Raw genomic sequence first — 15,075 nt, forward strand, 5'->3', positions numbered from 1 at the left:
AATTGGACAATTTCTCTTTTATAATTCTAGAAATATTTTTTATAACTTCATCATAAGTACTCTGTATTTTGGATATTGTAAAGCATCACAGTTTTAAGAAAGAAAATTATTTTTAAAGGCAGTGAAAGCTTGGTCTGACTGAATTTGTCTGTAGTATTGTATTTTTCCAGGTCCTTTTTATCTCAATCTGAGGTCAGTAACTATAAAATTGGCAGATAATCTGTGTTATTGTTTTATTAGTATTGTTTTTATTATTATTATTATTTTATTTATTATTATTTTTTTATATTTTTTTTGTTTCAGTCATTTTGTAGTGTGATAATTTTATTCAAACATTTACCTAAACAGAGGCTTCAGTGGTTGTATCATTTGGAACAGAGACAACTTTTGTTTTTGAGTCAGGCCAGTTACTATTACAGTTACAGTTTCAGTCCACTAAGGTGAGGTGTTTTTCTTGTGTAAATGTTTCCATCTAACGACTCATTGAGGGACAACTGTTCATATGCTGATGACAGCTGTTAGTCAATCGTTCAGCGACAACCTTTAGAAACTGTATTGTCATTGTCTAAATATCAGGAGTGCAGTCACGTGGATTCTAATTTAAATAGTTCAGTTTGTAAGTGTATACACTTGTAGTCATTGTAAATAACAGTTTTCAGTTTAGTGAAATATTCTCTAATTCATCTGTATTATGTGTAAAGAATTTAGAATGGCTTACTGCTTTTGGTTTATTATTTATAACACTATTTAATACTGTCCACACGTCTTTAACAATTATAAGACAATTTCCTATTTTTTGCACTTCCTCAACATTGTTTTTATTATAATGTAGTAATTTCCTAAAAGTATATTTTTTACTCAAAAGCAAAACTGAAGTTAATTTGTTTCTGTATGTTTTATATCTAGTCTCTGTTTCCATCGTTGTCTTTTATATAAAGTGTCTGAATAGCCTGTTTTTCTTTTTACACGGTTTTTGAAGGGGATCAATAAAGTTTGTGTCAGTCTAAGAAATGAGTGAAATGTAAACTACAATATCTGATGTGAGTATTCATGGGGATTAGGGTCAGAAAGAAATTATGAGTTGATCATTTAAATTAGTATTTTAAATATTTTTTAAGGGTGTAAATCATGTAAATCCATTTGAAAAAGCGACAAGTTAGAGTAAGTTTTGTTACTAGCCAGTCATAGTAACAGAAAAAAAAGGGCGTGAACACTTCAGTGACTTTACTCATAAACTAAAGAGTAAAAAGGGGGAGACAACATTTTGAATTTTCAACTGACTGAACAATGTCTTCTGACTGAAAAAGGACTTACTACTGAACAAGGTATGGTTGACTATTACATTTAATTTACAGCTGTAATTGCTATAAGTTATGATTTTATACTGAAATTGCAATGTTTTACATTATTTACAGTTGTGTAATGGCTTCACTTCGTTCACCAAGTAAGCTCCCTGAGGCATGCAGCAGTAAAGAAGGACAAGAAATTAGGCAAGAACTACAGAAATTAAATGTAAGTTAAAAAAAAAAAAAAAAAAGCAACTGGCTTTTCTGGATAATGAGATTAAGAAAGAAGAAGAGATTGAAGAGTCAAGTGAGTATTTAGTATATATTCGTTTACAAAACTAAATGTTTTACACAACCGTTTAACTCTTTATACCATCTCTGCTTAGATATTTCTTTAAACAAGATGCCGCAAGAAACTGCCAACCCTCAAATGTGAATGACGACCAAGAGTGTTAATCTTTAGTAAAACTGTAAATTGTTAAATAAAACAATGCAAACTTGAAAGTTGTTTGTGTAAGCAGAAGCAGTAAGGTTCATCATTCATATGTTTTGCAACAGAGTACTGGATGAGAAAGTACATTATTATTATTATTGTTATTATTATTAATTTTATTTTTATCACATTTTGTAGTGTGATAATTTTATTCAAACATTTACCTAAACAGAGGCTTCAGTGGTTGTATCATTTGGAACAGAGACAACTTTTGTTTTTGAGTCAGGCCAGTTACTATTACAGTTACAGTTTCAGTCCACTAAGGTGAGGTGTTTTTCTTGTGTAAATGTTTCCATCTAACGACTCATTGAGGGACAACTGTTCATATGCTGATGACAGCTGTTAGTCAATCGTTCAGCGACAACCTTTAGAAACTGTATTGTCATTGTCTAAATATCAGCAGTGCAGTCACATGGATTCTAATTTAAATAGTTCAGTTTGTAAGTGTATACACTTGTAGTCATTGTAAATAACAGTTTTCAGTTTAGTGAAATATGCTCATTCTAATTTGTTGAGTAGAACATATAGACTTCTTTTTTTGTACATTATAAACATAGTGCACCTTTAAATTTCTAAAAAGTGAACGATTCTAGAGGCAAAAGTGTAAAAACTAGCAACTCATTGAGTTTTATGATCAGGAACACGTCAGTGAATGTTCTGCAGAGTTTCACAAATTAATGTGAATGTAATTTTTTCCTTTCACAGTAAATTTTCTGCTTTGCTAGGTGGCTTGTAGCACTGATAATTGTGTTTGACATATCGGTGGAATCTGGGTCATGGAGTGTATACCTGATAAAAATTTCAGCATGATGAGAATAAAACATGTGTGTGTATAATAATTTTAAAAAAATATTTTTGGTGGAGTCATTGTGCTCCTGGCCAACCGTGAAAAATGCACCATGTCCGTAATGGACCTTTCTGCTTGAAATCATGCATAGAATTTAATAATCAAATTTGGTACAAATCCGATAATGTTGACATTTTATGTCTATGGCAGGGGGCGCTATAGTGTTCTTTTTTTCATATGTTTTATAGTGTATTGTAATCAGGCCATGATCAGGCATTAGTGACTTAAATTTTACCATGTCCGTAATAGACTTTTTAGCTTGTAATCATGCACGGAATTTAATCCCCAAATTTGATTCAAATCTGATAATGTTGACTTTTCATGTCTATAGTAGGGGGCGCTATAGTGTTCACTTTTCATATGTTTTGAAGTTAATTATATTCAGGCTGCATTAGTGATTCAAATTTCAGCACGATTGGACTAAGCCTGTAAGTGTAATAATTTTTAAAATATTTTTGGGGGAGTCTTTGCACCCCTGCTGGCCAACCATGAAAAATACTCCATGTCCGTAATAGACTTTTTTGCTTGGAATCATGCATGGAATTTAATCCCCAAATCTGATATAAATCTGATAATGTTGACGTTGACTTTGAATAGATTTCATATTTCATTACATTCAGGCTTGGATCATACAATTGTGATTTGAATTTGAGTTTTGTAGGACAATGCCTGTGGCCGTGACAGGTCACCGAAAAAACAGGAAATGAAGGTGTTGTTCGGCGGCGTGCTACAGGCGAACCGTAAGAAGTATCAAAATTCCTTCTGATGATTTTTGTGAGTTCATGTCTGTAGATGTGACATGTCAAATCTGAGCTCATTTGGACCAAACCCTGGGGACTTGAATCTTTTTGTAGACCCCCAAGTCAAAACGGCGCCGAATGTTTGATCCAATATGGCCGACTTCCTGTTCGTCTTAGGGTCATGCTCCAATTCATCTTTTGTCTTGTCTCATTGTTCTCTATCACTGTCCAGAATTTCGTTTCCCTATGACAAACTTTACCTGTTCCCACTCCCATAGGAGTCCAATTCTAGGTGGCGCTGTTGAGTCGGGTCACTTTGGTCATTGTCACGATGCCCATTTTATAGAATTTTTTTGCCGGGTCGATTGATCTGAACCCCGGTTTGGGGACTTTTCGTCCACGTTCAGGGGGTCAAAAATGCGATCATTTGGTCGGAAAAGGAATAAAAAAAAAAGAAACTGACGAAGAACAATACCCCTATAGTTTAGGAGAAAAATAATAAATAATAATATTATTATTATTTATTATTGGCCCTCGCCACTAACAAAGTTAGGGGCGAGGGCCAATAATAAATAATAATAATATTATTATTCATTATTTTTCTCCTAAACTATAAAAGTCACTGTGGATCATCACAAACAAGCCCCTTGTGATTATTTTTTCACAAGTCCACAACAAACTGATTAAGACACATTTCATATCAGCTGTAGTGTTCTTACAGCACATTTATTTTGTGCCATGAGCCTCATGACTGAGGATTTTTTTAACCTTTACATGGACAAACCGTGAAGGCTAATTATGTGAAACATGTAGATGGATCAAATGACTCTGGCTGCAGCCTTACGATGACAAGTTGTTATTGCATGGATGCAACTCCAGGACTTGTGCCATTCATTTTAGTGGTGAGTAACACACTGATTATCCCTGATCAAGCTTTCAAACTTTTAATATTATTTTAAAAAAGTGTGAAATTTTATTCTGGAACTGGGGTATGGGCAGTCACTTCTAAAGGTTCTAAAACCCCAAAATAAAGCCAAGAATATTTGTGGTAATTAAAAAAAAAAAAAAAAAAAAAAGGTAATCTTGAGATGCCTAAGGGAGAGCAAATCATCCACTCATTTATGCCTTTTCCCATTGTTTTAAAGATTTGAATATTTTAATTTTGATTTTATTTTTGCATTGTATACCAGCAGAGCATCGCACATGTAGGACAGAGACCAAATCTTTTTTTTTTTTTTTTTTTCAATATTTTATTTTTGCTTTTTGTTTGAGTTATACAATACACAACAAAAAACACAGTTGAACAACAAAAACCCCATGCTCACCCCGCTCACCCACAGAAAAAAAAAAAAAAAAGGGAAGATGCTTCTCACAGCCACACATTTCAATAGTTCACATAGATACACAGAGGTCAGTTGAGGCGACATTCATATAATCCAAGTAAGGCTGCCATATTCTAACAAAGGTGTTGTAAGCCTTTCTGAGGCTAGAAGTGATCTTTTCCAAAGGCACACAGTTGTTCATTTCTGTGTACCATCTTGTAATGGGAGGGGGGGAATCAGACTTCCAAGTGACTGTAATGCATTTTCTTGCCACTGCCAATGAAATTTCTAAAAAAAATATTTTGTATTTATTTATTGGTTCAATTTTCTCAAAATGTCCAAGTAGGCAAAATTCAGGATCAAGAGGTATTGAAGTTTTTGTGATTGTGGATATGGCTCGGCAAAAGTCAAACCAAAGACTTTTTACTTTGACATATGTCCAGGTACAATGCAAAAATGAGCCCATTTCTACAGAACATTGGAAACATTGATCAGAAAAATCTTTTTTTGTCTTGTGAATTTTTCTGGGGTTAGATATAACTGATGAAGGAAATTATAATGTATAAGTCTATATCGAGCATTAGTGGTGGCAGATAAACTATCTTGACATAAATTTGACCAGATATTATCTTCAATTGTAGTGTTTAAGTCTGATTCCCACCTCTCCTTAGATCAATACAAGGCTGGTTTAGGACATTCATTTATCAACAAAGTTTACATCTTAGAAATAAATTTATAAGGTCCACCATCGTGTAACAACCTTTCAAATGCTGTAAGTTTGGGCAATAATATAGTACGACCCAGATTACTAGTAATAAAACGATTGTAGTTGCAGGTAACAAAAGAATGTATTATTTGGTAAGATGTATTTTTCTTTTAGTTTTTCAAAGGACATTAATAATCCTTTTTCAAAACAGTCCTCCAATATATGAATACCATTTTGGTGCCACAATTCCAAAATCTTGTTGTTTACAGTCAGTGGGATAAGATTGTTTTGTCTCAATGGTGATTTTGGAGAAAGTCCAAACTGCTGGCCAACAGTCTTGTGTATGTCATACCATAACTTTATAAGGTGGAGGAGAACAGGATTGTCAGTCTCTTTTGACAACACTTTGGAATTATATTTGTAAACAAAATCATGAAAAGCATCATCTCTCAGAGAATGAAATGCAATATGAACCCAAGATGGAGACGCCTCCCCTTCAAACATAGATAAGATAAACCGCATTTGGGCTGCGAGGTAGTATTTTTTAAAATTGGGTAATTGAAGCCCTCCTGATTTATAGTTCCATGTCAATATTTCTAAAGACCTTCTTGCTACCTTACCATTCCAAATGAACCGCCTCATAGTTTTGTCAAGTGCTTTAAAGAATGTTTGTGGTAGGGCTATTGGAAGTGACTGAAAGAGATACTGCAACCTTGGCTAAATGTTCATTTTAATGCAATTAATCCTCCCAATCTGAGTGAGAGGTAGATTGGCCCATTTATGCAGGTTTTCTTCAATCCTTTTCACCAGCGGACCATAATTTAACTTAAACTGATTTTTTTACTTGCTATCCAAATTTATACCAAGATATGTTATCCCTGTTGGAGTCCATTTGAATGAGACACCTTGACACTGAGAATAATTGAATTTTGTTAATGGAATAATTTCGCTTTTATCATAGTTGATCTTATATCCAGATACAGAGCCATATGTATTCAGTAAGTTTTGCAGTCTTATAAGGGATCGAGAAGGATCTGATATATATAGGATTACATCATCAGCCAATAGACTGATTTTATGAGCCGTATCACCAACCATAAAGCATTTTATATTTGGGTCCTGTCTAATCACCTCTGCCAACGGCTCAATAGCCAATACAAAAAGCAAAGGTTATAGTACAGATTTCTCACCCAATCAGTAAAATGTTTTCCAAATCCAAATTTTGTCAAAACTTTGAATAAATAAGGCCATTCTAGCCTGTCAAAAGCTTCTCTGCATCTAATGCCAGCTCTACAGTAGGATCGGACCTAGTTTTTGCCAGATGAATTATGTTAAAAAGCCTGCTTAAATTATTTGTGGATATACGCTTCTGAATAAAGCCACACTGGTCTGGATTAATTATTTTTGGTAGTACTTGACTGAGTCTGTTAGCCAACAATTTTGAAATCAATTTGTAGTCTGTATTCAGTAATGATATTGGCCTATAAGAGGCACATTTCAGTGGGTCTTTATTTTTCTTATGTATTACTGTGATTATAGCTGCTGGGAGACCAACTCTTGCTGTCCATGAATTTATGCCTTTTTCCACTGTTTTAAAGGACATTAGACTTACTGGTAGCTGGTGGCAGTGAACACAGGGCAATAGGGCGTCTTGAAAATAGTGATTAAAGATTACTCAAACATGCACCAATCACACCAAATACAACTTCCACAGGGTAAATATGAAAGTCAAACAGCTCTAACATGATTTAAAGCTCTGAAAAATCAATTTTGCATAGGTGTCCTTTAAAGAGAATAGATCACATAAATTTCGCCTTAATACTGCAATATCTGGACATCTGGTTTACTTTTCACCTTTTTATATCATCAAAAAAGCTCCTTGGAGATGATAATAAAATAATCTGAAATTTTATTATAAATATATATAACATACTGTATGTTTACTGATACTGACAGTTTAAATTATGTGAAATTGATAAAATAGCAAAAATACAGTGTGCTGTGACTAACGTGCAAATAGCAGCTAAAACATTCATGTAAATGTAATAAACACACAAAAATCATTGATTTAACTTTAACTTTTCTACAATCCACATTCCTAATCAGTCATTTAACGTTAAGCTTATTAACAGTGTCAAGCAAAAAGCATTTGGGATCGTTTCCCAGGAGAGAAAGAAGTGATGGAGGGATACAGGGGTAAGTGGCCAAGGGACGAGCGCTTCAGCAGACAGAACACAGATTTGGCATGTAAACATTAGACACGTATCAGGCGCTGTTATTCTGCCAATAACAGTCCACACGAAACATCCAAACCCTGCTTACCTGTTTGAATGTTCCTGGGTCTTACCTCTGTGAGTGGCACAGGACGAGTCTTTAAGAGCAGCTCTCATTTGCAAGAGCTCTCTGTTACACTAAAACGCAGGGCATATTCTTGGTTCAGGTCAGGTTCAGCCAGTAGGCTTCGGGTCGTGTGCAGACTCGGGCCATTCTAGTGCGCAGTGCGTAAAGACAAAAGTAAAAGTGTTTAAGCTTAGTTTAGTCACATTTAGTCCCAGTGCTTCATCAAACCAGCACCTGGCTCCTGTGCTCTGTCCAAGGGAAGAGATTTTCTCAGGTCTGATCATTATTTCATCCTCTGTGTTGGTAACAGGCACAAACTGTGACCTACAGAAATCTATGTTCAGGGTGCAGTCTGCAGGAGACTCAACGCTGCAGAGTGGAATTACACACACTCGTGCATGAGTTACAAATGTATAAAACTGTGCAATAAACAGCCCTTCTCCATGATTTCGCTAACCTCTGCTTAAATGCACAAATCTGAATGTAATTATTTTACCTACGCAAGGATTTGAGCATAAACAAGCTTTATAAATGAGGGCCGTGGTCAGATTGCTGGTGGACACTGCCTTATCACTGCCTGAAGGGAGACGCTAACAACACTGAAACTACTCTGAAACTAACACACCAACTTGTTTACAGTTTGTTAGTACAACAGCAGAAACTGAAACTGAAACTATGTGTGAACTGTGCCTGAGTCATAGCAAAATCTTTCAGGTCCTGGTGGGTACTTCCACAGCTCTGAGCATACAGGCCATCACTATTGTTTTCTTTGTTTTGTTTTTGGTGTGAGATTGGACTTGTAAATAGGAGAGATGATGTTTGAGACCTCCATTTTTATTCAAAGATGGATTATCTTTCCTAATAAAATTAGCCTCTTTAACTCAATTTCTTTACTATCTTCAAAGGAGTGGTTAGTGGCTTTAAGATGTAGATGTACGGCAGACTCTTGTGAAGTGGTTGTTTTGTTTCTCCAATGTAACGCTCACTGCATCCTTGCTACAGGAGTAGACCACATTGCTTTGTTAGAGGCTCTGGAGTTGTACTTTGGGAGCCTGAATGATTATGCTAATATAACTCAGGCACAGTCACCACTTAGCTGCAGTTCAATAGAAATAGCTAACAAACAGAAACTGTAAACAAGTGGGGGTGTTAGTTTCAGAGTAGTTTCAGTGTACTTAGCTCCTCCCTTCAGGCAGATATAAGGCAGTGTCCACCAGCAATCTGACCAGAACTGAAGAAACAGCTTAGATGAGCTGCAAAATGTATTTGATCCAAAACTGTTGTACATAGCTGTGGATATGCTCTAACAGTTTCCTGTGAACTCGGGAAATTACATATTTAAAGTAATTTCCAGCAGTTGGCAGATTTGGTCAGGTTAAAGTATAGTTCTTTCTTTTCGCTCAATATCCTGCAGTATTCTCCTTGTTGCCTCCACTGCTACAGATGATGATACAGATGATTCAGATGATATACTGGGTCTGTTGAACGACACTAGATGTAAACTGTCCCTGAGTCATATTTAGCATAATCGTTTAGGTCTAAAATCTCCATTCCTGTTCAAAGATGGAGTGTACAGAATGTGTATGGAGAGTTCAAATGACTTTGAGTTGTACGACAGATTGGGGCCCAAGCTGCTCTTGCATTGGTGTTGCACTTTCTCTTATGCTGTAGATGCTTTTTTGTTTGTTTGTTTGTTTGTTTTAGAAGACCACATTGCCAGAACTCTGGATAGAACCCTAAGCCACAAATAGAGCACCAATTAATAAATAATTAATTCTTGCATGGCAAATCTTGTGTTGTTTGTCCCTTATTAAAACAGTAATTAATAATTATAATTATTAATTGTTGAACAAGGACTGGGTAAATATCAAACAATTGTAATTTACTGCTGAACAAGGAGCTGTTTTTCTTTTCTCCCAAGCACATATATCTCTTCTTATACTTTTCTTTTTTTCTCTATGCCCAGGCTCGGACCTGTAATCTGAACCACACTTGGGCTGGTCGCCTTCAACTTCAACTGGCCCAAAAGGCACACTAGCAATCGCCACCTCCAACAGGCCTAGGCCCACCCAAATTTTAACAGGCCCACCCCAATCCCCCAAAATAACTTTTTTTAATATTATGTTGCCCATTACGAGAAGAGTTTGCACACATAAATTCACTCATGTTTTGGATTTTCTTAGCACAATTCTAAAAATGAAACAATTATATCTTGAACACTTCTGCCTCACTCATGGTCTGAACACACCTATGGTAAATGGTCACATTTTTTTATAGCTCTTTTCCACCTTCAAGGCTCTCAAAGCACTTTACAACAAGGAACCACTCACCCATTCACACACCAGTGTACACAGACCCTTTGGGCAAGGTGGGTTAAGTGTCTTGCCCAAGGACACAACAGCAGCATTCATCTGTGGGAGCTGGAATCACACGAGCCAACCTGTGGGTCAGTGGATCTGACCACTCAACCTGTGATGTTTTATGTCGAGAGCTGGATTCGAACCGCACACCAGTGGCTCAGATCAATGGGCAAATGCTCTACCAACTGAGCTACTGCCGCCCCTCCTTTTGACTAGCCCCAAAGAACACTTTCCCATAAAGCATTGTGGCCAAGTTTATAGGTCAGTACTGTCACAGCCCCTCAAGCACCTCTCACCTCATCTGCCACTCCCTGAGTGGCCACCTCCTTCCCCTTCCCTTTTGTGTTTCAGGAGTGGAGACAGGTGCTGGAGCCATCCTCAGCTGGGCCCACTCTGCAATCAACAGGGCTGAAAAGCCACTCAAGGCACTCAAGCCAGCTCAGCGCTGCCAGATCATAATACTCCTGCAGTCAGTGCTACGGTCCTGCTACGTTTGTTATACCTACCAGTTACTTCAATATTTACCTTTTGTCCTTCTGCCTCCGATCTCCCTGCTCCTACCACCAGCTCCAGTCTCCTGCTCCAGCCTCCTGCTCTGACCTGCTTCCATCTCCTGCTCCATCCTGCTGCGCTTATGCGCCGTTGGGTTTTGGTGTGAATTGGGGGTAATTGTAATTGGGTAATTGGGGGTAATAATTAAATCGGGAGTTCAGTCTGTGGTGTCAAAAAAACGCCCTAGACTCCTCTGGATGCCTTTGCATTTGAGTTTAGATGCCCCTGGTGCGTATCTTGCATGCCGTGGACGAACAGGACAAAAATACTTGATGTGTGGCCGTTGTCCTGGAAACAAGTGCCTGGTCCCAGTCTTTTCCCGGAAAGATGGTTGACCGAGAGAGACTTTAGTTAGTGTTTTTATTACGTAAAAGCATCAGCGGAGGCGATTGGCTCGATGGCTGTGGTGTAAATATATATATATATATTATATGTATACTCCACTAATGACACTGGATCAGTCCTGGTCCGGTCCTGGTCCGGTCTTGGACTAAACCAGGACTGGACACTCTAGATCCACATAGGTCCACATAGACTTTGCATATAAACTGGACAACTGACGTCCCAGTCTGAACGGGTCTGAACAGATCCATGCTCTTCTTGCACTCAGTTTGTGTGCACATCTGCTGTGTTGACAGACAAATAATCTATTTTATACAGTGAGTCTATTGTCCACTGTCTAATATACCAGTAATAATATTTGCAAAGGTGCAGTTTACACAGCCCTCCCCCAGAGAGCCCCTCACAGGTTCGAGACGCTCTGTTCACAAGGCGCGTTTGCTGCCGCATTTGGTACATAGATCCCAAAAACATGCAGAAAAAGTCTATGCTGGTAGAAGAACAGCACAACGCCTCACTTTTGACCGCTGTGGGACTTTCATTAGAATGAATGGAAAACACTTCATGCCATTTATGGACGTAAATGGGCTCTATTTTCGTTTTGTATTGACGCCAAGTGGCACTGATCAAATGTCACATTGATTCTCTCAGAGTGAGAATGTGTTGGTTTTCACCAGTAATTGAGCTATGTGAATGTTGCGTTTGGACTTTCCCCTGTTTTTTATTGTTCATATTTTTTGTATCCTTTTCCCCTAGTTTTGTTCTTCTAAGTTAGTTATGTTTCTGTAGTTGTTTGTTTTTTATACTAATTTCTGGCAGGAGCCGTTAAATGCGCGAGCCGCCCTGCTGACTCTCCTGCTCTTTCTTTCTGGTAGCTTTTTTGTTAGCCTTTAGCCTTTTGTTTTGACCTGGTGGGACCGGCTGTCCTGTGTTTTTTTTAAAAAATCCTGCAAATTTCTGGCAGGAGCCGTTAAATGCGCGAGCCTGATGCCGCCTTTCTCTCTCGCTCTCTCCTGCCCCGCCGCTGCCCGCCGCTGCCCGCCGCTGCCCCGCTGCCCGCCGCTGCCCGCCGCTGCCCGCCGCTGCCCCGCCGCCCCGCCGCTGCCCCGCCGCAGGTACCGGAGTGCACACGCCTCGCGCCGGGAGCCGCCCTGCTGGCTCCCCTGCTCCTTCATTCTGGTAGCTTTTTTGTTAGCCTTTAGCCTTTTGTTTTGACCTTTCAGGTCCACCTTTCTGTTGTTACTTTTTCTTGGTTCTTTTTGAGGTTTCAAGACATCAACCATGAAAGAAAAAAACAAACAAACTAATCTTTAATTTGGTTTCCATATCCTCCTTAAGTATGTTGGGACTCATCTTTTTGGGTCGTAACATATTTATGGGGGCTCATCAAAACTGGTAAAAACCCTTTTAACGGAGTCATTTTTTGTGCCCTTTGTTGCCTTTTGTGTTTTAGTTGTGGTAACTTTAGGTTGTGCCACTTTGTGTTCGTGACATAATTGGGCAATTTGCTATGACTTTAGTTTTGTTTGTTTTGACTTGTTTTGAGTAGGTGGAGTAGTTTTTGTGGGGTAGGCAGCTATTTTGTGCGTGGGTAGGTTATTTGTGCTTTGCTTTTGTTTGTAGGCTGCAGGATATTAAGTAGGTATGGAGTTCGACTTAGATGAATTTACCAAGGCGCCTACGTTGGAAAGGATCAGTTGCTCCTTGTAGCTGAATATTACAGTGTGGTGGTCATAAAGCAAGCAAAAATAGTGGTGATCAAAAGTGAGGTATTGTCAGGTTTGATTGAAAGTGGTATTTTTCCTGCAGCCGTTTTGGCCAAAAGCCCACGTTTGTCCTCGTCTGAAACCGATGAGACAGTTTAAAGGAACTGGAAGTCGAGTTGGGAAGACTCTCTTTATATGAGAAGGAGTTAATCCTGGAGCAGCAGAGGCTGGAGAAGCAGACAGAAATTCGATTGCGGGAATTGGAGCGTGGCATCAGGTTAGGTGAGTCCAGAGCAAATGTGAATTTTGATGTAGGTAAGAATATACGTTTGGTGCCTCCTTTCAGTGAAAAGGATGTGTATAAGTATTTTACAATTTTACACGAATTGCTGAAACACTGAAATGGCCAAAGGAGGTGTGGACCTTATTGCAGTGTACTCTAACTGGAAAAGCACAGGAAGCCTACGCAGCTCTCTCCGCTGAGGACAGTTTAGACTTTCAGAAGGTTAAATCTGCTATTCTCCGAGCTTATGAACTTGTCCCAGAAGTATACCAACAAAAAATTTGTAAATTGGGGAAAAACTATAATCAGACTTCTGTTGACTTTGTTAGAGAAAAAGAAATCTTGTTTGACAGGTTGTGTTCCTCTCAAAATGTACATTACTTTGATCAGCTGAAACAGTTTTGATAGAAGATTGGAAAAATTGTTTTCCTGAAAAAGTCGCTACTTATTTGAATGTCTTCTAGGTGACTGTTTGCTGATATTCCCAGGTAGATTCATATTCTTAGCCAAGATATTGATGTGGGTGATTCAGGTGCCTTTGACTGAGCGCACCAGAGAAATATCTGCATTTGTTACACCCGATGACTTCCTTGAGTAGACGGTCATGGCTTTTGCCATGTGCAATGCCCCTGCAACGTTTCAACGACTAATGAATGTAATTTTGTCTGGTTTACCTTTCTGTGAGGCGTATCTCAATGATTTGGTAATTTGTTGGTCCTCTTGGGCTGAGCACGCTCACCATTTGAGCATTGTCTTTGCGTGTCGTGCTTGTAGGTTTTAAATTGCAAAAAGAAAAAAAGAGAAAAAGTATTTCCCATGCACTGAATAATTTGACAGTGGGTGGTGCGTGTTTTTTTTGTTTTTTTTTCACACCAATTTTTTTTTCTATTCAGTGACTCTGGGTGGGGGTGTTACATTTGGACACCTTTTTGTTTTTCCCCTGTTTTTTATTGTTTATATTTTTGTATCCTTTTCCCCTAGTTTTGTTCTTCTAAGTTAGTTATGTTTCTGTAGTTGTTTGTTTTTTATACTAATTTCTGGCAGGAGCCGTTAAATGCGCGAGCCGCCCTGCTGACTCTCCTGCTCTTTCTTTCTGGTAGCTTTTTTGTTAGCCTTTAGCCTTTTGTTTTGACCTGGTGGGACCGGCTGTCCTATTTTCACTTTTCTGTTGGGTTTAGGTTGTTGGGTTTTGTTGTCTTTAGTTACGGGTGCTGGCACTGGCTCCTACGGCCCTGTATAGGGTTGGCCTGGTGTGGCACCCTTTTGTTTTGTTTGGCCAGCTCATCAGGTCCACCTTTCTGTTGTTACTTTTTCTTGGTTCTTTTTGGGCACTCGTTAAGGGTTTCTTTTGGGGTTTCAAGACCTCTACTATGAAAGAAGAATAAAAAAAACTCTAATATTTAATTTGGTTTCCGTGTCCTTTTTTAAATATGTTGGGACTCAACTTTGAGTCGTAAACAGTGAACATTAGCCCAAATATCCATGGGGCAAGGTAAGTTTATTTGTATCGCACAAGTCGTACTCAAAGTAATTCATAATGCTTACAGAATACAGAATAAGAAATACATTAAAATCACAATACAAACAAATCAAAACATAAATAATCGCCCTAAAATTAAAAAGAGAGAGAGATGTTAAATGAGAGAGAAGAAGAGTGTGGAATGAAAACATTTTTGTAATATGCACAGCTAAACAAAACAGTTTTGAGCTCTGTTCAAGTAGAGGCCTATCTCACATCTTCACGACGACTGTTCCAGGTGTTAGCTGCATGAATCTGAGACACTGACTCCTGGTGTTTCGTCCTGACTTTAGGCACCAGAACTTGATACACAGTTCAGAAAATTTCCCCACAGTGGTAATCTGTTAGTAGCACACAGTACACACTGCACAATGGTGCAACAAACCAGATATGGTTGTAATATGATTTCCAGTGAAGTACCAAGTACCTCTGCTCCGTATGCCCAGGGTGCTAGCGCCTGCACTACTGTTTACCATCTATTACAGTACAGTGTACTGTGATGGGTTCTAAGTTTAAGGAACAGACCCTGAAGATACGTCACTGTCATAAAATCTCTAGTCTTCTCACTTTTCACAAACCCTC

Source organism: Boleophthalmus pectinirostris, unplaced genomic scaffold, assembly GCF_026225935.1.
Source record: "Boleophthalmus pectinirostris isolate CB_2022bp ecotype Guang Dong unplaced genomic scaffold, ASM2622593v1 HiC_scaffold_15, whole genome shotgun sequence".
NCBI lineage: Eukaryota > Metazoa > Chordata > Actinopteri > Gobiiformes > Gobiidae > Boleophthalmus > Boleophthalmus pectinirostris.